The 12,798-nt window shown below is 48.9% G+C and overlaps 10 non-coding genes across 10 annotated transcripts; all 10 read right to left on the minus strand.

Moving 5' to 3' along the window:
* Positions 1-6,621: 6,621 nt before the first annotated feature.
* Positions 6,622-6,694, minus strand: Trnar-ucg (transfer RNA arginine (anticodon UCG)). Its single transcript has one exon. It is a non-coding gene; the product is annotated as a tRNA-Arg (tRNA).
* Positions 6,695-7,216: 522 nt separating this feature from the next.
* On the minus strand, positions 7,217-7,288 carry Trnat-agu (transfer RNA threonine (anticodon AGU)). Its single transcript has one exon. It is a non-coding gene; the product is annotated as a tRNA-Thr (tRNA).
* Positions 7,289-8,151: 863 nt separating this feature from the next.
* Trnaq-uug (transfer RNA glutamine (anticodon UUG)) lies at positions 8,152-8,224 on the minus strand. The gene has a single exon. It is a non-coding gene; the product is annotated as a tRNA-Gln (tRNA).
* A 498-nt stretch (positions 8,225-8,722) lies between these two features.
* Positions 8,723-8,794, minus strand: Trnat-agu (transfer RNA threonine (anticodon AGU)). The gene has a single exon. It is a non-coding gene; the product is annotated as a tRNA-Thr (tRNA).
* A 332-nt stretch (positions 8,795-9,126) lies between these two features.
* On the minus strand, positions 9,127-9,199 carry Trnak-cuu (transfer RNA lysine (anticodon CUU)). Its single transcript has one exon. It is a non-coding gene; the product is annotated as a tRNA-Lys (tRNA).
* A 452-nt stretch (positions 9,200-9,651) lies between these two features.
* Trnar-ucg (transfer RNA arginine (anticodon UCG)) lies at positions 9,652-9,724 on the minus strand. Its single transcript has one exon. It is a non-coding gene; the product is annotated as a tRNA-Arg (tRNA).
* A 1,466-nt stretch (positions 9,725-11,190) lies between these two features.
* On the minus strand, positions 11,191-11,263 carry Trnar-ucg (transfer RNA arginine (anticodon UCG)). Its single transcript has one exon. It is a non-coding gene; the product is annotated as a tRNA-Arg (tRNA).
* A 513-nt stretch (positions 11,264-11,776) lies between these two features.
* Trnat-agu (transfer RNA threonine (anticodon AGU)) lies at positions 11,777-11,848 on the minus strand. The gene has a single exon. It is a non-coding gene; the product is annotated as a tRNA-Thr (tRNA).
* Positions 11,849-12,186: 338 nt separating this feature from the next.
* On the minus strand, positions 12,187-12,259 carry Trnak-cuu (transfer RNA lysine (anticodon CUU)). The gene has a single exon. It is a non-coding gene; the product is annotated as a tRNA-Lys (tRNA).
* A 452-nt stretch (positions 12,260-12,711) lies between these two features.
* Trnaq-uug (transfer RNA glutamine (anticodon UUG)) lies at positions 12,712-12,784 on the minus strand. Its single transcript has one exon. It is a non-coding gene; the product is annotated as a tRNA-Gln (tRNA).
* Positions 12,785-12,798: the final 14 nt, after the last annotated feature.

Below are 12,798 nucleotides of genomic sequence, written 5' to 3' on the forward strand. Positions count from 1 at the left end.
CACTTTTTTTAAATCTTTTTTTTTTTATTTATTTATATAGGTATCAATGTGCGAACAGTCATAGTTAATCAAGCCTGGAAAACTAAAACAGAATGAAGACACCATCGAAGATATTAAACGTAAATAACATGAAAAAGAAAACTACCACGTCGTAGTTAGGCTTCCCATTGACTGCGCCCTCTGATAAAGATTGTTCAATATATGCTCGTTTGCAGTTTGTTCTGACCTCATCTGCCACTGCCTGGAACATTCCAGCTGCACGGGGGGCTGTGAAAGGCGCTCCATAGGTAGTTTGCGAACCATTGTCGATATCTGGTATGCCCTGAAATAGCATGATGTCTTTCTTGCAAATAGAGCCAGAAGTCAAGGAAATTCTTGTGTCCGTCACGACAGAGGTAATGGACCGCATGTCCACGTATCCAGGTGACGGAGTTGGTTCGAGTCTTGGGGTAAAATGTCTCATCCGGAAACAATAACGTGCGTGCAGATATATGCTCCGGCCTAACTCGCAAGACATAAGCCAGCATCTGCCGCACTAGGTGCCAAACCGGTTTCGCCTCTCCGCAGCTGAGGCGGTGCTCGTCAGAATCTACAGTGTTACAACCCACACAATTAGGAGATTCTGCCATGTGGATATTGTAGAGACGTTCTTGCGTCACCAGCTTCCCATTAACGACTACGTACCATTGGGAAACAACGTCGGAATCAAGCATGGCATCGTGTACAGTCTTCCACACAACGCGCCACCGTACGTCAGGATATTTTAGTTCGACCACATTTAGGGGGCGGCGTTGCATCATGTCGTGATAAATACGTCGAGTCGTGGCCATTTGTGGTGTCGTGAGCGCTACACTGCAATAACTTTGTTCTAAATAGAAACGTCCTATATAAAAGAGGGGCGCTGGGATGTCCTGTAGTGGCACCGGCGCTCTTAGTGAAGTAGGTCGTAGCGCCGTCAGAAGCAGACTCGTGAGGCTCGTAGGACAACGGCGCAGCAGACATAAATGTGAGCTAACATAGAGGGCAATGGCCCTATCATGGACGTTGACTAGGCCGAGACCACCTTTTTCCTTGGGGAGAGTAAGAGATACGTATCTGATCTTCAGTAACATACCAGCTGTGACGAAGTATCCCAGCGCTGCCATAATGCTACGAGCCAAGGATTTCGGAATGGGTAGCGTTTGGGCGACATGCGGTATGCGGGACGCAAGGTATACATTGGCATAATACGCCCGCTGAACGATGTTGAGGGACCGCAAGCGCTGATTTGCAATTCCGGCCCTAATTTGGTGAAGAAGGCGTCGATAATTGAGCGTCGTCGCGCGTCGCATGTCGTTCATGAAATCTAAGCCCAAGCAGCGGACAGTATCACTGAAGTGTAAGGGGGCAATGTGTTCCTGCGGTAGCCCAATCCCGATGCTCAAGGCGACAGATTTGTCAATGTTGATTTGGCTACCAGAAGCTGTACCGTAGGTTGCAATCCAGTCCAACGTCGCGGCCATATCGTCAGCTCCTCGTATGACGATCATCAAATCATCCGCATATGCGGTGCAGTGATAGATGGAGCCGCCGAACTGTATCCCAGTGAGCCTGTCTCGGAGACCACACAACAAGGGTTCTAAGGCCAATGCAAATAACAATGTTGATAATGGACATCCCTGTCGTACTGATCGGCGGATCGGCATGGGTGCCGTCAGTCTTCCATTAACAAGAACTCGAGAAGTAGCCCCATGCAGAAGGCGTGTCAACACTGTGATAAAGGGGTCGGGATATTCCATGCGCCGTAGAACGGCAGTGAGGAAAGTGTGGCCCACACGGTCAAAAGCCTGGCTAAAGTCGATAGACGCCAGGGCTGCCGGCAAACGTCTCACCCTTGCAAGGGAGATGAGATCTCTGTAACGACATAACGCAGTTCTGATGTTGTTTGGTCCCCCCAAGGACATCTGATCGCTGGACAGGACGTGCAATAGTGTGCCCCGAAGACGTTCTGATAGTAGCCTCGAAAAGATCTTGAAGTCGCTGTTCAATAACGTTAAGGGGCGATAATCGCGGACATGATTCCGTCCCTTCGGCTTATGGATGGGGACAATCAGTCCTTCCAAGAACGGTGCAGGCAGCGGTATACCCGGGGACATCAATTCCTGACAAATTTCAACCCAACACGGTACCAACAGTTGTTTAAATGCTCGATAGAACTCTAATGGTAATCCATCGATTCCTGGTGATTTATGGGAAGCACCTTTACCAATGGCGTCGAGCACTTCCTCTTCTGTCACTTCCCCCAGTAAAGTCGGTACCATGTCTGGTGGAACTGTACCGTGGACATGTGCTGAAACGGAGTCTACCGTCGCCATATCAGGGAGCACTGCTGAATAAAGTTGAGCGTAATGCCCATAGAAGGCTTCTGCTATATCTGCTTGTTCTGCCACGTGTCGTCCGTCGTCCGTTATCATGTCGGTTACCAGTGCCCTACGGCGCCTCCTGCGTTCTAGGAGCACATGGCGCATAGATGGCCTTTCTGATTGTATCATGTCTGGAGCACGCGACCGTATAACAGCGCCTTGTAAATGATGGCGTGCTAAGGAGATGAGTTGCGCTTTCGCGCGATTGACTATGATATGCCGGTCAGGTGAGGGCTCCATAGCAAGACATTCCCGTAGGACGGTGTAATAAAAGTTTTCCGTGCTCCTCCTCCATGCCGCCGCTTCTCGGCCGTAAACCATGAAGGTGCGCCTAAGAGCAGGCTTGGCACATTCAATCCACCAACTGAGGGCCGATCGGTAACGACCACGACGCTGTAAGGACGCGTTCCACGACTCTTCGATAGCACGTTTACATGCCGGCTCGTCCAGATGGGCGACGTTCAGTTTCCAGGGGGGCCTACTGCGCCACACACGTGCAGCTGGAAGGGCAATGGTGCAAATATAGGCTGTGTGGTCGGTGAATGCAGTGGGTCAGAGCTCTGCTCCTCTCGTCGCCGTCGAAAGGGTGCTTGTGACGTAAATCCTGTCTAATCGACTTGATGAATGACTTGTATAGTGGGTGTAACCAGGAGGTGGGCCATGGATATGGCGCCACGTGTCAATCAGGTGGAGGTCACGCACTAGCATTTCCAATTCCGCACACGAGACGTGATGTGGCTGCTGATCAGACTGAGATAATGTACAGTTAAAATCTCCTCCGATCACCATATCGTCTATGCGGCCCATAAATAGACGTGTGATATCTTCCGAAAAGAAGCGGGCCCGGTCTCTCCGTCTCCCTGATCCTGAAGGGGCATAGACATTGATGAGTCGTACACCGTTGACAGTTACTGCCATGGCTCTTGCACTCGGTAAGTACAGTACGTCCGTAGCCTCCAAACCGTCCCGTAGCAGAACAGCCACACCACAATCGGTAGAAGAGGCGTGGGAGATGTGGGCGGTATATCCGTAGAAGTCAGGGAAACTAGCGACACATACTTCCTGTAAGAGGGCCACGTCGACGTCCGCCGCATCAAGCATGCGTTGTAGCATTGTCAGTTTGTGTGGTGCCCTTATCGCGTTGATATTGATTGTGGCTAGGCGAAAGGTGTGCTGCCTAGCCTCTTCACCTAGGGTAGACCCCATGGCAATCAAAGCTAACCGCAAGAGATGCCGGACCTACCAAATTCGTTACAAATTATGCGTCTTTTACGATAGGAGTGGCATCTCCTATGCCACCCCCTCCGCTGTCACCCGTGCCCTCTTTAGGAAGTTCCTCAACATCGTCCGACCACAGTGGCTGCAACACGATGCTGTGTAGCTGATCAGCACCTAAATCTCCCGCACGTACGTCGTCTTTGTTAGAGGTAGACGGAGCGCCATCCATCGACGCGACCTGCTGAATCCGTGGTGCAAGAAGTAACTTGGCACTCGTGGTATGGGCAAGTGAACCGTCTACACCACTTAGATTCTCAGCAGGCGCAGCATCCATGCCGTCTGAGGAGATGTCACCGTCTTGACCGGCCGTGTGTAGGAGGCAATCGTCTGAAGGGGTCCGCCGACGTCGCTTCCGTCGTCGAGGCGAACGTTGCTTGCGAACGTGGACATCCGTATCCGAATGTGGGAGGCAATCCAGCGTCGTATCACCTTCCGCTAGGAAAGCCGCGGTCGGGACAATGTTCGCGTCCACGTCCATCGCGTTCTGGATGTTACGTTGCGTCTGGAGTCCGTGGGACTGCTGCTGCTGTTGTTGCTGTGGAGGGGGCAACATATGGGTTGGCATCGGGGGCCCTTCCTCTTCCTCCCTTGGTGCTTCTGGCGTCGATGTGTGTGGCTGATCGCCCGTTTCGTCCTCAACTATGGTGCGCATCGTCGTCTGAGCGTACGTGAGGGGCAGGATTGTCGTCCCCGTCGGGGAAACGGAGTCTCCCACTGGTATCTGCGTAATTCTACGTTGTAAGCAGCTCGATCGAACATGGCCTTCCTGCCCACATCCGGAACAGGTACGCGGCTGACCGTCGTACATGATGATTGCACGACAGCCACCGATGTTCAAATAGGACGGCACATGTTTCTTGAGCTCAAGTTTAATTTGGCGCACACCATTGTAGACCTTATACGTCGAGAAAGTTTGCCACTTTTCTGCAACGTGGTTGATAACATTGCCGTACGGTCGGAAGGCGGCCTTGACAACTTCCTCTGGGACCTCGAAGGGGAGCTCAAAAACTCTTACAGTCCTTAGGCCCATGCCTGCATGATCCACCGTCACTGCACCGATATGCCCGTCAGAATGTTTGAATCTGAGAGAGTTCGAGTATTTAGACACCACTGTCGCGCAGACCTCTGCACTGGTCATTTTAACATAAACCACGCTCGCCGTTATAGAAAAATGTATTCCGACGACAGTCGCCGGATCTAAACGTAGATCGTCTCGTATGAACTGTTCTAATTCATAGGCTCGAGGACGCGCGTGATCTGGTTGGAAGGTAATTTTGATCGTATCGTGGCGCCATGTGTGTGCCATAGTCGCACCGAACTTGAAACTAATACAACTCGCGCCGCGAGAAGGTAAACACAAGCAAGCGCTCACGGTCGCGCACGGCGGGGCGCAGCGGACGTCCTCGCCCCACCGCAGCCGAAAGCAGACTAGATTCGAACCTGCAATCTTCGGATCCGAAGTCCGACGCCTTATCCATTAGGCCACACGGTCACTGACGACCAAGTATAACTGAAATACGACTCATCTCGAAACGCTCACACCCCCTGAGGAATTGTGTTTTCGTTCCACACAGCCGCTGCCCCTTAATCTTTCCCACCCATTCGTTACATTCAACCTCTTACGAGACCGACCAAAAATAGGAAAACAAGACTACACACTTTGCGCATTCGGAATCGATGGCAGGGTGTCCCTCGCCGCATTTGCTACGATGGCCATTTGCTACTTCTGCAGAAGCGGCGGCGGCGACGACGACGACGACGACGACGACGACGACGACGAAGACCGCGAGAGGCTCAGAGATTTGTGAGAAATACATCTATAAAATGTAATTCAGACTGCCTCGTCCCACCTTATGCCGTACCGCTTTGGCAAATGCTTTATCTGCGCCATTCGCCTTAATCACATCTGAGAGTAATTCTTAATAAAACGCCTCTCGCTAATTGTTCGTCATCACAGATACTGTTTGCTATACGGCCATGACGCGCAACTGATTTCCAAAATTCGTCTTCCTCCTGTGAGGATGGAACTCACGACTCCTGGTTTACTAGACCAGTGCTCTACCACTGAGCTAAACCGGCGCCGCCTAGCGGCACTTTTGCGTACTTCGTCCGTACGGTCGTCTGAATCATCCGACTTCAGCTGACAACACTTCATATTTTCGACTAATATTTGCAGCTATGGCGACCCATTACTGCTTGGCTACACATCTGACACGTAGCCGATGTTCTCTCCAAACAAAACCACCTGCACTTCAGAACATGACTTTCACACATGTCTACAAAATCACCTTCACCTTCAAATACAGTTTTCTTGCGACTGTTTGAGACGTAGGCAAATTTTAAAGTTGCTATTTCCATTACATCACGTTAATCAGAAAATCGGTAATTTACATCTGCAGAGGAGAAAATTCCGTTCCGCCCAGTGTAGGGGTCGAACCCATGACCCAGTGATTAAGAGTGTCATGCTCTACCGACTGAGCTAGCCGTGCTGCCTCGTTGGGTACCTGCTGGGTAGCAGATCACACAGTACTCGTTTGGGTTGGTTGGTCCCATACAGAATCTCTCCATGCTGCCTAATGTTTTCCTAACGTCACACTCGTCACGTACTTCACTTTTATTTCATAATCATTTCTTAGAGGTAAAGGAATTGCATGACAATCTGCAGAGGTAGCGGCGTCAAAATTAACACACATACTTGACGTGACTCAAAAGCCGAACGAGTTACTTTCCGACGTTGTTTTAGATGTGCAAGTGCCAGTCAAACCTCGCGGTGAGGGCACTCTGTCGACCATTTCGCTAGTTAACACCGGTCTTGTTGTGTGTGATTCAAGCTCAAGACCATCTCCAAGCACAAAATGGTCAACAGCAACATTCAGACGGTTTCGTACTGCACAATTGCTACATTAAAACGGTATGTTTGTTTTTCAGAACTGGAAAAACACGACCGTGATAGGATTCGAACCTGCAATCTTCGGATCCGAAATCCGACGCCTTATCCATTAGGCCACACAGTCACTAACGACCAAGTATAACTTATATACGACTCATCTCGAAACTTTCACACCCCCTGAGATATTGTGTTTTCGTTCCACACAGCCGCTGCCCCTTACTCTTTCCCACCGATTCGTTACATTCAACCTCTTACGAGACCGACCAAACATAGACAGGAAAACAAGACTACACACTTTGCGCAATCGGATCGATGGCAAGGTGTCCCTCGCCGCAATTGCTACGATGGCCAATTTGCTACTTCTGCAGAAGCGGCGGCGGCCGCGGCGACGACGACGACGACGACGACGACGACGACGACGAACGCGAGAGGCTCAGAGATTTGTGAGAAATACATCTATAAAATGTAATTCAGACTGCCTCGTCCCACCTTATGCCGTACCGCTTTGGCAAATGCTTTATCAGCGCCATTCGCCTTAATCACATCTGAGAGTAATTCTTAATAAAACGCCTCTCGCTAATTGTTCGTCATCACAGATACTGTTTGCTATACGGCCATGACGCGCAACTGATTTCCAAAATTCGTCTTCCTCCTGTGAGGATGGAACTCACGACTCCTGGTTTACTAGACCAGTGCTCTACCACTGAGCTAAAGAGGCGCGGCCTAGCGGAACTTTTGCGTACTTCGTCCGTACGGTCGTCTGAATCATCAGACTTCAGCTGATAACACTTCATATTTTCGACTAATATTTGCAGCTATGGCGACCCATTACTGCTTGGCTACACATCTGACACGTAGCCGATGTTCTCTCCAAACAAAACCACCTGCACTTCAGAACATGACTTTCACACATGTCTACAAAATCACCTTCACCTTCAAATACAGTTTTCTTGCGACTGATTGAGACGTAGGCAAATTTTAAAGTTGCTATTTCCATTACATCACGTTAATCAGAAAATCGGTAATTTACATCTGCGGAGGAGAAAAATTCCGTTCCGCCCAGTGTAGGGGTCGAAACCACGACCAAGTGATTAAGAGTCTCACGCTCTACCAACAGAGCTAGCCGTGCTGCCTCGTTGGGTACCTGCTGGGTAGCAGATCACACAGTACTCGTTTGGGTTGGTTGGTCCCATACAGAATCTCTCCATGCTGCCTAATGTTTTCCTAACGTCACACTCGTCACGTACTTCACTTTTATTTCATAACCATTTCTGAGAGGTAAAGGAATTGCATGACAATCTGCAGAGCTAGCGGCGTCAAAATTAACACACATACTTGACGTGACTCAAAAGCCGAACGAGTTACTTTCCGACGTTGTTTTAGATGTGCAAGTGCCAGTCAAACCTCGCGGTGAGGGCACTCTGCCGACCATTTCGCTAGTTAACACCGGTCTTGTTGTGTGTGTTTCAAACTCAAGTCCATCTCCAAGCACAAAATGGTCAACAGCAACATTCAGACGGTTTCGTACTGCACAATTGCTACATTAAAACGGTATGTTTGTTTTTCAGAACTGGAAAAACACGACCGTGACAGGATTCGAACCTGCAATCTTCGGATCCAAAGTCCGACGCCTTATCCATTAGGCCACACAGTCACTAACGACCAAGTACAACTTATATACGACTCATCTCGAAACGCTCACACCCCCTGAGTAATTGTGTTTTCGTTCCACACAGCCGCTGCCCCTTACTCCTTCCCACCCATTCGTTACATTCAACCTCTTACGAGACCGACCAAAAATAGACAGGAAAACAAGATTACACACTTTGCGCATTCGGAATCGATGGCAGGGTGTCCCTCGCCGCATTTGCTACGATGGCCATTTGCTACTTCTGCAGAAGCGGCGGCGACGACGACGACGACGACGACCGCGAGAGGCTCAGAGATTTGTGAGAAATACATCTATAAAATGTAATTCAGACTGCCTCGTCCCACCTTATGCCGTACCGCTTTGGCAAATGCTTTATCTGCGCCATTCGCCTTAATCACATCTGAGAGTAATTCTTAATAAAACGCCTCTCGCTAATTGTTCGTCATCACAGATACTGTTTGCTATACGGCCATGACGCGCAACTGATTTCCAAAATTCGTCTTCCTCCTGTGAGGATGGAACTCACGACTCCTGGTTTACTAGACCAGTGCTCTACCACTGAGCTAAAGAGGCGCGGCCTAGCGGAACTTTTGCGTACTTCGTCCGTACGGTCGTCTGAATCATCAGACTTCAGCTGACAACACTTCATATTTTCGACTAATATTTGCAGCTATGGCGACCCATTACTGTTTGGCTACACATCTGACACGTAGCCGATGTTCTCTCCAAACAAAACCACCTGCACTTCAGAACATGACTTTCACACATGTCTACAAAATCACCTTCAAATACAGTTTTCTTGCGACTGATTGAGACGTAGGCAAATTTTAAAGTTGCTATTTCCATTACATCACGTTAATCAGAAAATCGGTAATTTACATCTGCAGCGGAGAAAAATTCCGTTCCGCCCAGCGTAGGGCTCGAACCCACGACCCTGTGATTAAGAGTCTCATGCTCTACCGACTGAGCTAGCCGTGCTGCCTCGTTGGATACCTGCTGGGTAGCAGATCACACAGTACTCGTTTGGGTTGGTTGGTCCCATACAGAATCTCTCCATGCTGCCTAATGTTTTCCTAACGTCACACTCGTCACGTACTTCACTTTTATTTCATAACCATTTCTGAGAGGTAAAGGAATTGCATGACAATCTGCAGAGCTAGCGGCGTCAAAATTAACACACATACTTGACGTGACTCAAAAGCCGAACGAGTTACTTTCCGACGTTGTTTTAGATGTGCAAGTGCCAGTCAAACCTCGCGGTGAGGGCACTCTGCCGACCATTTCGCTAGTTAACACCGGTCTTGTTGTGTGTGTTTCAAACTCAAGTCCATCTCCAAGCACAAAATGGTCAACAGCAACATTCAGACGGTTTCGTACTGCACAATTGCTACATTAAAACGGTATGTTTGTTTTTCAGAACTGGAAAAACACGACCGTGACAGGATTCGAACCTGCAATCTTCGGATCCGAAGTCCGACGCCTTATCCATTACGCCACACAGTCACTAACGACCAAGTATAACTTATATACGACTCATCTCGAAACGTTCACACCCGCTGAGGTATTGTGTTTTCGTTCCACACAGCCGCTGCCCCTTACTCTTTCCCACCCGTTCGTTACATTCAACCTCTTACGAGACCGACCAAACATAGACAGGAAAACAAGACTACACACTTTGCGCAATCGGATCGATGGCAAGGTGTCCCTCGCCGCATTTGCTACGATGGCCAATTTGCTACTTCTGCAGAAGCGGCGGCGGCGGCGACGACGACGACGACGACGACGACGACGACGACGACGACGACGACGAACGCGAGAGGCTCAGAGATTTGTGAGAAATACATCTATAAAATGTAATTCAGACTGCCTCGTCCCACCTTATGCCGTACCGCTTTGGCAAATGCTTTATCAGCGCCATTCGCCTCAATCACATCTGAGAGTAGTTCTTAATAAAACGCCTCTCGCTAATTGTTCGTCATCACAGATACTGTTTGCTATACGGCCATGACGCGCAACTGATTTCCAAAATTCGTCTTCCTCCTGTGAGGATGGAACTCACGACTCCTGGTTTACTACACCAGTGCTCTACCACTTAGCTAAAGACGCGCGGCCTAGCGGAACTTTTGCGTACTTCGTCCGTACGGTCGTCTGAATCATCAGACTTCAGCTGACAACACTTCACATTTTTGACTAATATTTGCAGCTATGGCGACCCATTACTGCTTGGCTACACATCTGACACGTAGCCGATGTTCTCTCCAAACAAAACCACCTGCACTTCAGAACATGACTTTCACACATGTCTACAAAATCACCTTCACCTTCAAATACAGTTTTCTTGCGACTGATTGAGATGTAGGCAAATTTTAAAGTTGCTATTTCCATTACATCACGGTAATCAGAAAATCGGTAAATTACATCTGCAGCGGAGAAAAATTCCGTTCCGCCCAGCGTAGGGCTCGAACTCACGACCCCGTGATCAAGAGTCTCATGCGCTACCGACTGAGCTAGCCGTGCTGCCTCGTTTGGTACCTGCTGGGTAGCAGATCACACAGTACTCGTTTGGGTTGGTTGGTCCCATACAGAATCTCTCCATGCTGCCTAATGTTTTCCTAACGTCACACTCGTCACGTACTTCACTTTTATTTCATAACCATTTCTGAGAGGTAAAGCAATTGCATGACAATCTGCAGAGGTAGCGGCGTCAAAATTAACACACACACTCGACGTGACTCAAAAGCCGAACGAGTTACTTTCCGACGTCGTTTTAGATGTGCAAGTGCCAGTCAAACCTCGCGGTGAGGGCACTCTGCCGACCATTTCGCTAGTTAACACCGGTCTTGTTGTGTGTGTTCCAAGCTCAAGTCCATCTCCAAGCACAAAATGGTCAACAGCAACATTCAGACGGTTTCGTACTGCACAATTGCTACATTAAAACGGTATGTTTGTTTTTCAGAACTGGAAAAACACGACCGTGACAGGATTCGAACCTGCAATCTTCGGATCCGAAGTCCGACGCCTTATCCATTACGCCACACAGTCACTAACGACCAAGTATAACTTATATACGACTCATCTCGAAACGTTCACACCCGCTGAGGTATTGTGTTTTCGTTCCACACAGCCGCTGCCCCTTACTCTTTCCCACCCATTCGTTACATTCAACCTCTTACGAGACCGACCAAACATAGACCGGAAAACAAGACTACACACTTTGCGCAATCGGATCGATGGCAAGGTGTCCCTCGCCGCATTTGCTACGATGGCCAATTTGCTACTTCTGCAGAAGCGGCGGCGGCGGCGACGACGACGACGACGACGACGACGACGAACGCGAGAGGCTCAGAGATTTGTGAGAAATACACCTATGAAATATAATTCAGACTGCCTCGTCCCACCTTATGCCGTACCGCTTTGGCAAATGCTTTATCAGCGCCATTCGCCTCAATCACATCTGAGAGTAATTCTTAATAAAACGCCTCTCGCTAATTGTTCGTCATCACAGATACTGTTTGCTATACGGCCATGACGCGCAACTGATTTCCAAAATTCGTCTTCCTCCTGTGAGGATGGAACTCACGACTCCTGGTTTACTAGACCAGTGCTCTACCACTGAGCTAAAGAGGCGCGGCCTAGCGGAACTTTTGCGTACTTCGTCCGTACGGTCGTCTGAATCATCAGACTTCAGCTGACAACACTTCATATTTTCGACTAATATTTGCAGCTATGGCGACCCATTACTGTTTGGCTACACATCTGACACGTAGCCGATGTTCTCTCCAAACAAAACCACCTGCACTTCAGAACATGACTTTCACACATGTCTACAAAATCACCTTCACCTTCAAATACAGTTTTCTTGCGACTGATTGAGACGTAGGCAAATTTTAAAGTTGCTATTTCCATTACATCACGTTAATCAGAAAATCGGTAATTTACATCTGCTGCGGAGAAAAATTCCGTTCCGCCCAGCGTAGGGCTCGAACCCACGACCCTGTGATTAAGAGTCTCATGCTCTACCGACTGAGCTAGCCGTGCTGCCTCGTTGGATACCTGCTGGGTAGCAGATCACACAGTACTCGTTTGGGTTGGTTGGTCCCATACAGAATCTCTCCATGCTGCCTAATGTTTTCCTAACGTCACACTCGTCACGTACTTCACTTTTATTTCATAACCATTTCTGAGAGGTAAAGGAATTGCATGACAATCTGCAGAGCTAGCGGCGTCAAAATTAACACACATACTTGACGTGACTCAAAAGCCGAACGAGTTACTTTCCGACGTTGTTTTAGATGTGCAAGTGCCAGTCAAACCTCGCGGTGAGGGCACTCTGCCGACCATTTCGCTAGTTAACACCGGTCTTGTTGTGTGTGTTTCAAACTCAAGTCCATCTCCAAGCACAAAATGGTCAACAGCAACATTCAGACGGTTTCGTACTGCACAATTGCTACATTAAAACGGTATGTTTGTTTTTCAGAACTGGAAAAACACGACCGTGACAGGATTCGAACCTGCAATCTTCGGATCCAAAGTCCGACGCCTTATCCATTAGGCCACACAGTCACTAACAACCAAGT

The sequence above is a fragment of the Schistocerca gregaria genome, chromosome 3, assembly GCF_023897955.1.
Source record: "Schistocerca gregaria isolate iqSchGreg1 chromosome 3, iqSchGreg1.2, whole genome shotgun sequence".
Taxonomy (NCBI): Eukaryota; Metazoa; Arthropoda; class Insecta; order Orthoptera; family Acrididae; genus Schistocerca; species Schistocerca gregaria.